An 8,798-nucleotide genomic window follows, 5' to 3' on the forward strand; every position below is an offset into this window, starting at 1 on the left:
TTGAAGGCTGTTGTTTGATATGTTGATCTTTGATTTCAGTGAGTTTTTTTAGTTGGAGGTAGTGCAGAAAATTGTCACGACAGATGTCATATGTTTGGGTTACTTCTGTGAAAGATATTTGTCAGTTGTTTTCGAATATGTGTTCTAAGTGGGTTATTCCTTGCAGTTTCCGTGAATTGAAAATGAAAGATTTATTTCGGATTTTGGTGGTTGGTGCCATATTGGAGTCAAGTTGAGATAGAGTGAACCCTGTAACTGTATTGACCAAGCTGTCAGGATTGTTGAGTTCACTGGGTTCATGGGCAGGGTTGTGTCTTTCTACTGACTGAATGAGGAAAGGTAAATCAGTGACTGAAATGTTATTGCATTCTGTTCTTTTTCCAGCCGTGGGTTTGGTTGATAATTGCGGAATAGCAATTTACCAGTATACTGAATGTGGTTTGCCTCACACAGGAACCTCACACATTCTAGTAGGGGAGATGAAAGCGCACACAAACTTTATCACACGCACACAACCACAAACACACACACGCATACAGACACACGCTCGCATACAACCAACCCAAGCACCCACACACACACACACACACACACACACACACACACACACACACACAGGCAGTCAAGATTTTCCACCGCTGCTGCAATGCTCACTCCCTGCCAAAAACCTTTCCCTAGACAGCTGTTCCTCCAGCAACTCTGCACTGACTGAACATGGTGCTCAGATATCCAGCACGTACTCACAGATCTGAAGGGTTAGCATAGCTATACGAAGAGGGGCTACTGACGCCATCCGACGTCATCTCCAGTGCAAGACATCTCCCAGCGTGCACCTCACCAGTCAAATCTCATGTCTCTTCTCTCACCGTGAAAACCTCCAGAACTTCAGACCCGTCTCTAATTCATCCTTCTTTGCCAGAGGAGGATGGCTGCCATTGCAGGCAGGCAGAAGGCCACGGGTTCAAACCCCAAATGGAGAAGCACTGTTGTATTTTACATTACATTACATTACATTATTGGCATTTGGCAGACGCTCTTATCCAGAGCGACATACAGTTGATTAGACTAAGCAGGAGACAATCCTCCCCTGGAGCAATGCGGGGTTAAGGGCCTTAGCTCAAGGGCCCAACGGCTGTGCGGATCTTATCGTGGCTACACCGGGATTAGAACCACCGACCTTGCGTGTCCCAGTCATTTACCTTAACCACTACGCTACAGGCCACATCACTTCAGTCTCCCGTTAACTTAAGAAAACTCCGAAAACTACAAAGTGACTATAGGTGAGAGACATCAGTTGGCCCAAAACAAATTAATTAGTGAAGCTTTCTCCACGTACCTGCCCGAACCAATATACTGGGGCCAGATCTAACACGTCTCACCTGTTGTGTATGTAGGGGCCTAAATACTGGTGGTGTGTGGGTCCACCCTAGATCCACAAAGATCATGACTTAAAAAAGGAAGCTCAATCTCTAATGCCAGTTGTAGGTTATTAGATATACACACATGCCTTTAGATTACCAATGAGCGTTTATTCACAAATACCTCACAGCCCAAGTATTTTGATTTTGGATATGTTTATTTCACATCTCAAAGATAGCCAGGCATACATGAGGCTTATAGCTTCTACAGGTTAACCGAGGCTCGAGGTAAACATTTTAATAAGAATCGAATAACATCAAATGAAGAATAAACAAACTTAAATGATAAAAACTCACCTTCCTGTAGTCTCACTGAAGGGAAGAGATTTTCTTTTTGCAGAGAAACAGTTGGAGTTGGTAAAAAAATTGAATCACCTAGAATCCCCCCAAAAAGTGAAAATTAAAAACGAAATCAAATGCGTTTAAACTAAGAAAAACCTTTTCTCCAAAAATCTATGCATATATACAGTACGTGTAATAAAAATGTAAGTTAAAAACCGTACGCTTTTTATGTCTTCTATAGATCCTTCCTCCAAGCCAGTCACACAAGTCCTTTATAACGGCAGGATGTAATTAAACACTAACGCAGAACACTAACAGAACGCATCAACTTCTCTCACCACCTTCGAAACTTGGCCCCATTCTGCTCCAATGAGCCCATTAGCTCATCCGAGCTTCCACCCCCGTCTGTTAACTGAACAAACCTGTTCCCTTGTGGGGGATGCTCCCAGCCTTTCCCCCGCGGAGGCCCTGGTCTGCCTGCTGAACCTGTAGTGAGGACGGTCCCTTTCCGCTGGCGCGGTTGTCCCGAAGTGCCCTCACCTCCCAGGCTGGCCCCGTACGGCAGCAGGTCTGCTTCCCTGCTCCTCTGGCCCCCGCCATTTCGGCCCCCACCGTCGGTTTTAAAAGGCCCTGGTTCCGGGTGTCTCGGTGGCGCAGCCTGCAGAGCACTGACCGCATGCTCGTTGTGAGCCGCGACGTCGACGGTTCGAATCCGACCGTCTGACAATTTGTCGCATGTCTTTCCATCTCTCTCGCCCCACATTCTTCCTGTCTCTATATACTGTCCAATAAAGCTGAAAAAGGCCTAAAAAATATCTTTAAAAAAAAAAAAGTCCCTGGTTTCACTCGGGCCTTCTCCTCATCAGGACACACGGAGGCCAGGTTTTTAGCCTTTAGTGGAGGCGACTGGTCTTAGTGGCATCTTTACGTTACATTAATGGCATTTGGCCGACGCTCTTATTCAGAGCGACATACAGTTGATTAGGCTAAGCAGGAGACAGTCCGCTCCTGGAGCAATGCAGGGTTAAGGGCCTTGCTCAAGGGCCCAACGGCTGTGCGGATCTTATTGTGGCGTCTAGCGTCCCGTGAGGAGAGTCGGCCTGAGTGGCTGTTTGTGTATTGGGGTTCAGATATTGGGGTGCAGGTGGTTTTGTCTTCTTCTGGAGCAGTGTGTGTATGTGAGGGGGGTCTTCTGCCTGGAGGACTCGGGGGTCTCTTGGTAGTGAGCAGGGTGATACAGGCCTACTCCTACCGAGACTTTATTTGGGCAAACAAGGGGGACTGTGGGGTGGAGAAGCACTGAGTAGAGGACTACATGACTAAGCAGGGGACCTTAAAGGCCTTGCTTAAGGGCCCAACAGCTGTGCCGATCTTATTCTGGCTGCATCCGGGTTCGAACCACCGATCTTCCAGGTCCAAGCACCTCAGCCACTAGGCTACAGGCAGCAGGGATGGTGTCGATGGAGAACGACTGAGTTGAGGACGACAAAAATATTTAAACTGAAACAATAATTAACATGAGACCTAGGCCACAGACCTTGAACAGTTCATTTCATGTTGTGCCACAGCATCTGTGGGAACGGTAGGGGGTGGGGAGTGCAAAAAGAGTTCATTCAGCAGATCACATATCATCAGTCGCCCCAGCTGGGCTGCTTGTGCTACTGTAAACATCAGTGAGCTCACTTGAGCTCCTCACCTAATGGGACAGGCAGGGAACTCGACTATTACAGCCAGGGTGCAAAGTGATCCAGTAGTAAGCCAGAAGAACTGGGAAGAGACTCTTGGAAGATAAAAATGAGTCACATTATCAGGTTCTCGTTAGAAAAGATTACAAAACCGAAGAATCCATTAAATGATCACAAAAATGTTCTATCATCAACTTCACTGTATCATAAGCTGCATTTAAAATATAATTTAGAAATTTGGGTTTGTAACTTACGCGGACCTCGGGAGTGATTACATTCGACTTGTACCTGCGCCACCATTACTCAATATATGCTCCCGGGATTAGCACTACTGCTGAAATCTCAGTTCGGTGGAGAACTCAGAGGCTGAGGGTCCAGTCAACACAATACATGCAAACCTGCCATGATAGTTATGAGCCCAGGTCGGGGTAGCATTGTCTGGGCTCCTTAGAGCTAATTTGGCAGGAACCAGCGCCGTAACACCCATGGGTTCCCTTCGCACCAGATTACAAGAGCCGTGCATCCCCCGACCCTTTAACGGACAGAAACTTGCTGGCCTCACAGCTTAGAACTATCACAGATGCACCACACCGCCGATCGGTCGGTCTTTAGCCACCATTTCCCCCTGAGCATTCAGTTGTAATTTAGGCTGAAAAGGTACAAGATGAATTAAAGTCATGGAGATCAGGCAAGTTATAAACAAAATAGTTTATTCGCAGACAGGTAGGTTATTAGCTTCAGAATATCACAATCAATTACAAAATACACAAATTAAGATTAGAGATAGAGTAAATAATCATACCTAGCCTGCTTGGACTACACACAAACACAGAGTATAGAATATGCCGTGTGGAAAGTCGAATACGATCTTCCGCTGCTACACATACATACATACTTACACAAGACATGTTGTGTGGGAAGTCGAATACGATCTTCCTGATACTTACATGCACGTACAATATGCTGTGTGGGAAGTCGAATATGATCTTCCCAGATTGGTCGGTCTCCCTTGCTTTTATGCCAAATCATACGTTTGAAACCAGGCGGCAGTGCCATAAATCAACCTGGAGGGGTGGTCAAATCTGGAATTTAGACCCCCACCGTTGGGGGTTGTTGAGTAGGGAAAATTAGATGATTACCAGGAGAGGACGTGTAGGTTTTCCCTTGAGTTACTGAAACTATGGTTTATTAAACTCCATTTGGTATGAAATGTATCTCATCCCATTCCTTGATTTTACCAGATCACATCCATACAAAACAGATTACCCTTATGTTTTATTATGTTGCAGTTATCATGAAACTTCCCTCCTGATTATCCATTTTACATGCAATACCTGTTACCATTACATAAGACTTAATGCAATGATACAAGGATCACATGGACAATGTTTTCAAGGTTTTACCGGGTCTATTTACTATCTTAATAGCAGTTTTGAATATTTAATCTAGGAGAACAGTCACCGGTGTAATGGCAGCAGTGCCCAAATGAGGGCACTGTGGCATTGTCCGGAGTCTTCCCCCTTGGAAGTGACCAGGTATGGGGTCACAGGGAGATCACCAATGTTCTGGAGAATACATCTTATCTCCCCAACAGGTAGTCTAAACAACATTGAAAACCCCCTTCGGCCCCCGCTAAATTCCGTCATTGGGTTAGCGTGGGGTTTTACACCTGATCAAAGATAACACCAAGATTTCTCAATTCCGAGCAAACATTTGATTTACAATTTACAACATTAGAAACAATATTATCAGCAGCAATGATGAGGACTTCAGTCTCGTCTGCATTTAACTGAAGAAAGTTACTGGCCATCCAGTCCTTAATAGCAGACAAACAGTCATGCAGTACATTAAGTTTATCAATCCTGTCAGGTTTAAAAGAAAGATATAACTGAATGTCATCCGCATAGCAATGGTATGAAATACCTTTGAATTTGCTAATAATGACACCTAAAGTAAGCATGTACAGAGCAAACAAAATCGGACCCAGAACAGAACCCTGAGGGACACCACAGGATAAGGCAGCAGACTCAGATTTGTAGGGGCCAACAGCCACAGAAAAACTCCTATCAGAGAGATAAGATGAGAACCAATCTAGAGCGCTCCCAGAGACACCCACCCACTCACTAAGCATATCTATCAGAATGCGGTGATCCACAGTATCAAAAGCTGCACTGAGATCCAGCAGCACCAGGATAGCTGTGTTAAGTTCTGTTTATTTCTGAGGTAAAAATGGCCACGACTCCATTTTTCTATGCAGTTCTATTCTAAACTACACATCCTATAGAAGTTGGGAATAAAAGGAGGCCAGAGATGTGAACTCTTTCCTTTCTGCAGAATCAGCTGATTCTGCGGTCTGGGGCCTGTTTGGACAGTTTATCCTGACCCTGATCCTTCCTCTCAGCATAGCGCACAGGGGGCCCTGCAGGGTTTTCCAAACTGGGCTCTTACTGGAATACAGGCCAGATACTTCCCATAAATTCCCCGCTGTCATGTCCAATCTCCAGTACGGAAAACCATACACAAAAACACTCCGGGACAGGATGTTTAAGGCATACTGACCCAGCACAAGCTGGAGCGGCGGTTTCATTACCCCACCACTTATCAGTAAACACAACTTCGATAAAGCTCCCGCAGCACAACGGTGAGGAGGTAAACTTCTGTCCGTTGAATCCTCTGTTGCTAATGATCCAGACATGTGTATCATAAATGTGTTGTGGTATGTTTCTTTGGAATGCTTGCTTTTTTCATGTGGGATGATCGTTATGGGTAATTCTGGACACCACTTCATTAAATTACATTAGTTATTTAGCTGATGTGTAACCCACCCCTGGATGACGTTGTGCTCTAGATATAAGCTAGGTTCGTAAGGAGTAAGGTATGAAGTAAGTACAATAACCACGACCACACGTGATTTCAAGGATACCACTTTTACTTTGCAACCTTGTATGTAAATTATGCAACAACATATACACATGTACAATATACAGAAAATAATAAACGGCCCAAAATAATAAAATGTTGTGAAGGTCTCTCCGTATGAATTTTAAGTGTCCAATGTCTTGAGTCGAAGGTGGAATCCGAATCTGACCCGTTGGGGTCAGATCTCGTCAAGTCAGTTCTGTCCAAGAGCTCTTTGAATCTGAGAATGTCTCAGGTGAGTGGAACCTATGTGTGTCACTCAGTCTGACTGGCACAGTCCTACCACAAGGCTGATGGTGGTCAAACTCCTGTTCTAGTAGGTTGATCCTCAATCCTGGAAATCCAAGTTGGGTGGCTCGCCATCTATTGAGATCAGGATCGTCCCTGTGGTAGTTCTTGATGGAATCAAAAGATGTGGTTCTTAACAGAATCAAAAGACGTGGTCAAAAGACCTGACCAAGTCTCAGCAAGGCACATACAAAAGAAAAGATGAAACCGGAGTTTCCACTGCAGTGTCCTTGAGTTCTGTTTAGCCTCTCTTTTGCTTCTTTGGTGGCTATAATAACATTAGCTTCCAATTCTCTCCTGAATATAAATATAAAGTGCAACAGAGCGAATATGGAAGCCGGTAATAAGGCTACAGGAATTCAATGCATTTGCAGCATTTAGAAAAGACAGTTAACCTGCACGCCCGCCATTTTCTTCACTTAACGATTCAATACAACACTTTTTAAATAGTTTCTCGATCGTTCTGCTCAACTCTCTATATTCACGTTTTTTCACCAACAAGCAACACTCTGGTTCAACCGGCTCAAACTGGTTCATGCTTGTCTAGCTAGAAAACGTAATTCCTGCTTTTTAAAAATAAAAGTCCTTCCTAATCGATTACGGTAAAAACATCAATGAGTAGCTCAGCTACACTGCAACTGGCATAATATAAAATTAAATCACTCATAAACCATGTGAAAATATATTAAATAAAGATTATGGCTAACATATTATCTTGTTTAACCATTCATTCTGTAAACCCAAATACTTCACTGGGTTACAGACGTTTTTATCCAAAGCGACTTAAAGTACAGTTGATTAGACTAAGCAGGGGACCTAGTGTGTCGATCCGGCCCGACACATGGACACTCCTGTCCTCTGCGTTTGGTGAACCGTGTGGTTTTTGTCCAGTCCATTCGCTCCGCGGGTCCCTCTCTTTCCATCGCCCTTTCTCTCACCCTCTCAGCAGCACGCAGCTCGCCCTCAGACCTCTCTACGTCAGAGCAAAACAAGATGGCCGCTAAATCGGCCTCCCAGTGCAGCCCGAGGCCTACTCTGGAGTATCTCAGACCCGCAACCACAGCTGGACACGGCCCAGCATTACTGTGCCACAGTCCCTTCTCAAATTCAAAGGGTTGCCAAGTTCAAGTGTGCACTCGTAAAACAGCAACTGTCACAAACAGCAGCTGTTGGAACACAGACATATTCTCAGGGCTATGACTGAGAGGGGTTGTGAGAGCTGTGTGTGTGTGTGTGTGTGTGTGTGTGTGTGTGTGTGTGCATGTTTGTGTTTGTGTGTGTGCTTGTGTGCGTCTATGTTTGCTTATCTGTGTGTGTGTGTGTGTGTGTGTGTGTGTGTGCATTTTTGTGTTTGTGTGTGTGCTTGTGTGCGTCTATGTTTGCTTATCTGTGTGTGTGTGTGTGTGTTTGTGAGTGTGTGTGTGCATGTTTGTGTTTGTGTGTGCATGTTTGTGTGTGTGTGTGTGTGTGTGTGCGTGTTTGTGTTTGTGTGTGCATGTTTGTGTGTGTGTGCATGTTTGTGTTTGTGTGTGTGTGTGCATGGAGGGGAGGAGTGGACATGCAGTTTCCTTCAGCTGAGATTTAAGAACATCACATTTTAGTGGTTCCATGGTCACCATGACAACACCAAAATGCAGGCTGCCAGATGAATCAGGAGACCATCAGAGAGAGAGAGAGAGAGAGAGTGAGAGACAGAGAGAGGGGGGGGACAGGGAGACAGACAGAGAGAAAGGGAGATGAAAAGAGAGAGGGAAGGACAGAGAGAGAGAACAGCCTGCACGTCAAACTCATTGCCAGCAAAAAGATACAGAGTGTTTCCCTGTCTGTATCAGACGAAAGAAAACAGTAAAGGAACAAAGTGGTCAACACACAGCAGTCCCGGGTGGTTCTGTGTGTCCACTCCACAGTCATGCCCACGGCGCTGTTAGCGTGACCCTGGGGTCATGCTCACCCGGAGGAGTGAGGCCCCCTAGTGGGGCTACAGTGACAGGGCATGGGGGGGACAGGCCAGGCCCTCCGTCCCGTCTGTGTGTTAACACGGACCAGCGCGGCAGGGTGAGCTGGTGGAATACTAAATGCATTTTGATTTAAAATCACAAAAACACAGCTTGTTTGTCCAGTCAATAACTCACACACACACACACACACACACACACACACACAAACACACAAACACAGTGATGAACACAGACACACACAAATAAAC

This window comes from Conger conger, chromosome 15 (genome assembly GCF_963514075.1).
Source record: "Conger conger chromosome 15, fConCon1.1, whole genome shotgun sequence".
Classification (NCBI taxonomy): domain Eukaryota; kingdom Metazoa; phylum Chordata; class Actinopteri; order Anguilliformes; family Congridae; genus Conger; species Conger conger.